We start from the raw sequence: 5,227 nt of genomic DNA, 5'->3' as shown, positions 1-5,227 counted from the left end.
TGGGTTCAAACTTTCTCCTTTAGCTTGGAGTAGTATGATCTTCTGAAGCCTTCTTCTCTCAACTCGTCAAAGTCATTCTCTCTCCAGCTTTGTTCTGTTGCTGGTGAGGAGCTGTGTTCCTTTGGAGGAGGAGAGGTGCTCTGATTTTTAGAGTTTCAGGTTTTTCTGCTCTGTTTTTTCCCCATCTTTGTGGTTTTATCTACTTTTGGTCTTTGATGATGGTGATTTACAGATGGGATTTTGGTGTGGATGTCCTTTCTGTTTGTTAGTTTTCCTTCTAACAGTAAGGACCCTCAGCTGCAGGTCTGTTGGAGTTTGCTGGAGGTCCACTCCAGACCCTGTTTGCCTGGGTATCAGCAGCGGTGGCTGCAGAACAGTGGATATTGGTGAACTGCAAATGCTGCTGCCTGAGCATTCCTATGGAAGTTTTGCCTCGGAGGAGTACCCGGCCGTGTGAGGTATCAGTCTGCCCCTACTGGGGGATGCCTCCCAGTTAGGCTACTCAGGGGTCAGGGACCCACTTGAGGAGGCAGTCTGCCCATTCTCAGATCTCAAGCTGCATGCTGGGAGAACAACTACTCTCTTCAAAGCTGTCAGACAGGGACATTTAAGTCTGCAGAGGTTACTGCTGGCTTTTGTTTGTCTGTGCCCTGCCCCCAGAGGTGGAGTCTACAGAGGCAGGCAGGCCTCCTTGAGCTGCGGTGGGCTCCACCCAGTTCGAGCTTCCTGGCCGCCTTGTTTACCTACTCAAGCCTCAGCAATGGTAGATGCCCCTCCCCCAGCCTCGCTGCCACCTTGCAGTTTGATCTCAGACTGCTGTGCTAACAATGAGTGAGGTTCTGTGGGCATAGGACCCTCTGAGCCAGGTGCAGGATATAATCTCCTGGTGTGCCATTTGTTAAGCCCGTTGGAAAAGTGCACTATTAGGGTGGGAGTGACCTGATTTTCCAGGTGCTGTCTGTCTCCCCTTTCTTTGACTAGGAAAGGGAATTCCCTGACCCCTTGCACTTCCCGGGTGAGGCAATGCCTTGCTCTGCTTTGGCTCATGCACAGTGCGCTGCATCCACTGTCCTGCACCCACTGTCTGGCACTCCCCAGTGAGATGAACCCAGTACCTCAGTTGGAAATGCAGAAATCACCCGTCTTCTGCGTTGCTCATGCTGGGAGCTGTAGACTGGAGCTGTTCCTATTCAGCCATCTTGGCTCCACCCCCCTTGGGTAAATCTTTGAATGAAGTTTGAGTCCTTTGCAACAATCTGCACTATGTTCATTGTGAAATATAGCATGAGTAGTGCACTGGAACTTTTAGCCACAGCTGCACTTCCAAGTCACAATATGTTACCTTACAGTGTTATAAGCAAAAACCAGCTGCAAGCAGAGAAATATTGTTCAGATGGTAAGTATTGGCAAACTCTTCAAATAAGAAATAAAACTGGTATTTTAAAAAGCTATTAAATGTATGTATAGATAATGACAAAGATATAAAACTGATAGTATCTTTTCCTTTTAAAATATAGAATCAGTTAATTTGAACATCGTGTAATTGTGTAAGCAAAATTTCCCACTTATTTCTGTCATGGTTCACTAGTATAATTAAAGAATAATTTCATTTCTCTTATTTGTCAAAAAATGAGCATACTAAGAAAATAAAAACAAGTATTTGAAAACTCTGAAGCAAATCAGCCTTCCAAAGTATAGTATGCCTGTTTACTCATTGGTTAAAAGAAATAATTTGGCTATAGCACAAAATGCAATTTATTTTCCTGGAACAAATATTAATATCGATTTCTTTATGGATCATGGTGATTATATTATTTACATAAGGTAGATGAATAATTGAGATGAATACTTGAAAATTTATCCATATATGAAATTTTTTATGTTAATCATATTTCCCATTTAAAATTCTAAGATCCATTCCAATGTATAAATGATGGCTACAAGACATAACAAAACTGTCCTTTATAATTAAAAAATAATTACCTATTTATATATTTTATTTTTATATTTATATTTATATAATTTTTAGATATATAGTCTCACTCTGTTGCCCAGGCTGGAGTACAGGGGTGTGATCTCAGCTCACTGCAACCTCCATCTCCTGGGTTCATGCAATTCTCCTGCCTCAGCCTCCTGAGTAGCTGGGATTACAGGCTTGCACCACCATGCCCAGCTAATTTTTGTATTTTCAGTAGAAAGGGGGTTTCACCGTGTTGACCAGGCTGGTCTCAAACTCCTGACCTCAAGTGATCCACCTGCCTCAGCCTTCCAAAATGCTGAGATTATAAGCATGAGCTACCATGCCTGGCCCCTATATATACATTTTTAAAAATTACTGGGAAGATGGCAGCTAAAATATACCACTGTTGCCCTATGTATGTTCTTAATTACAGTTTAGATAAATCCATTTCCTGAGTCAGCAGCTGCTATGTTGATAGGCAGAGGTATGGGGAAATGTGATGCTAGAAGCCTTGAGGTTTTCCAGGTCTGGAAAGAGAGGACGTATTGAAATTGTCCTCCTGGAATAGACAATAGATTGTGCACCAGTAGCAAAGAACCCTGAAGCAACAAGTGGGGAGAATGTTTAGACTAATTTTGGCTCCTGTAGACTCTTGTGACTATCTCTAGGGGCTGTTTTCAAGCCTGATGGATCTGAGAAGATACAGCGAATCTTATTAAGTGGGCTAGTGAGTTTTCTCTACTTTGTAGATAGAATGGCTAGAAAACTTGTCTTTAAAACACAAGAGTCTAGAAGCAGAGAGATTTCTTTACATTGTCAGATAGAATACTGGTAACTTGCTGGCTGCTCTGCCGCTAAGTTCACTGAGGAAAAGCCACTGAGATTACCACCACTCTTAGAATTGACACTGCTAAGGTAGCCCAGTGACTGGGTGAATCCTGGTGAGTAGTCAAAGAAAAATACCAAATCACTTAAGGGGATACAGCACTAATGAGAAAAAAGAAAAAGAAAAAAGAAAGAAAAAACTAGAAGAAAAGAAGAACTGCTGGAAGAAACAAATGAAAACTTAAATTTAAAATGGAAGTAAAGATCAATAACCTAAATGTACATCTTAAAAATTAGAAAAAACAAAGAGCAAACTAAGCCAAAAGATGAAAGAGTACTTCTCCAATATGATACAGGGTATTGTGGAAAACCCACAGCTATGCACATTATACAATGATCAAAGAATAAAAGCATTTTCTCTAAGGTCAGGAACAAAACAAGGAGGCTGCCTTGACCATTGCTATTCAAAATTGTACTGGAAGTTCTAGCCAGAGTAATTGGGCAAGAAAAAAAAAACAAAAGGTATTGAAATTGAAGTAAAAGAGTAAAACTGTCTGTTTCCAGGTGACATAATAGAAAATCCCAATAATCCATAAAAAAGCTACTAAATCTAATAAACAAATTCAGCAAAGTTTTTGAGTACAAGATCAATGCATAGAAACAAACTGTGCTCTTATACACTGCTAATAAACAATCTGATAAAGAAATTAAGAAATTAATTCAATTTATAGTAGCATCCAAAGGAATAAAGTGCCCCCTGAAAATTAGCCAAGGAGATTATGATGGTTAATTTTATGTGTCAACTTTACTGGGCTAAGCAATGCCCATATAGTTGATAAAATATTTCTGGATATGTCTGTGAGGATGTTTTCAGAAGAGATTAGTATTTGAAGTGGTAGGCTGAGTAGAGAAGATTATCCCCACTGATGTGGGTGAACATCACCCAATCCACAAGGCTGAACAGAACAAAAAGGCAGAGGAAGAGTAAATTGGCTCTATGCTTAGACTGGGGCACCCATTTTCTCCTGCCCTCAGACATCGGTGGTCTTTGTTCTCAGGCTTTCAGACTTAGACTGGGACTTACACTATTAGCCCTCCAGTTCTCAGGCTTTCAAATTTGGAATGAAACTATATCATCAGCTTTCTGGTGTCTTCAGCTTGCAAATGGCAGATCATGAGATTTCTCAGCCTCAGTAATTGTGTGAGCCAATGCTACATAATAAATCTCTTTCTATATATGTCTATATATATATCCTATTGGTTCTGTCTCTCTGGAGAACCCTGATTAATACAGATGTGAGAGACTTGTACACTGAAAACTACAACACATTACTGAAATAAATTTAAGAATACTTAAATGAATTGAAATATATTAGTGTTAATAAATTTGAAAACTTAATGTTGCTATGATGTCATACTACCCAAATAAATTTATACATTCAATGCAATCTCTATGAAAATTCCAATGACCTATTTTTTAAAAAAGAAAAAGCTAATTCTTAAACTCATATGGAATTGTGAGTGCTCCTTAGTAGCCAAAACAATCTTGAAAAAGAAGAATAATGTTGGAGGACTCACATTTTCTGATTTAAAAACTTTTTACAAAGACTACACTTTCAGGGATCATTTCTATAGTTCATTCCTAGAGAAATTTCTCTGAACATGTAGAGCATGAAAGACTAAATATGGAAAGGGAAGACCATTACCAGCCAGTACAAAAACACAATGAAGTACACAGACAAGTGACACCATAAAGCAACCACATAAACAAGTCTGCAAAATAACCAGCTAACATCATGATGACAGGATCAAATCCAAACATATCAATACTAACTTTAAATGTAAATGGGCTAAATGCACCAATTAAAAAACACAGAGTGGCAAGCTGGAAAAAGAACCAAGACAAATTTATATGCTGTCTTCAAGAGACTTATCTCACATGCAATGACACATATAGGCTCAATATAAAAGGATGGAGGAAAATTTACTAAGTAAATGGACAACAGAAAAAAGCAAGGGATGCAATCCTAGTTTCTGACAAAACAGACTTTAAACCAATGAATATCACAAAAGACAAAGAAGGGCATTATATAATGCTAAAGGGTTCAACTCAACAAGAAGATCTTACTATCATAAATATATATGCACCCAACACATGAGCACTCAGATTCATAAAAGCAAGCTCTTAGAGACCTTCAAACATACTTAGACTCCCACACATCAATAATGGGAGACTTTTACACCCCACTGGCAATATTAGACAGATCATCAAGACAAAAATTAACAAAGATATTCAGGACTTGAACTTGGCAGTAGATCAAATGGACCTTACAGAAATATATAGAACTTTCCACTCCAAAACAACAGAATATACGTTCTTCTTATCACCACATGGAATTTACTCTGAAATCAATTACATAATCAAAAGTAAAATACTGTTCA

The 5,227-nt window shown here is 38.6% G+C and overlaps 1 pseudogene; it reads left to right on the top strand.

Annotated features, from left to right (window-relative positions):
• Positions 1 to 4,389: 4,389 nt before the first annotated feature.
• Positions 4,390 to 4,466, top strand: LOC116472142 (small nucleolar RNA U3; annotated as a pseudogene).
• Positions 4,467 to 5,227: the final 761 nt, after the last annotated feature.

The sequence above is a fragment of the Hylobates moloch genome, unplaced genomic scaffold, assembly GCF_009828535.3.
Source record: "Hylobates moloch isolate HMO894 unplaced genomic scaffold, HMol_V3 SCAFFOLD_6, whole genome shotgun sequence".
In the NCBI taxonomy this organism is placed as follows: Eukaryota; Metazoa; Chordata; class Mammalia; order Primates; family Hylobatidae; genus Hylobates; species Hylobates moloch.
The sequence above is the reverse complement of the archived record's forward strand: the minus strand, read 5'-3'. Positions and strand labels throughout refer to the sequence as shown.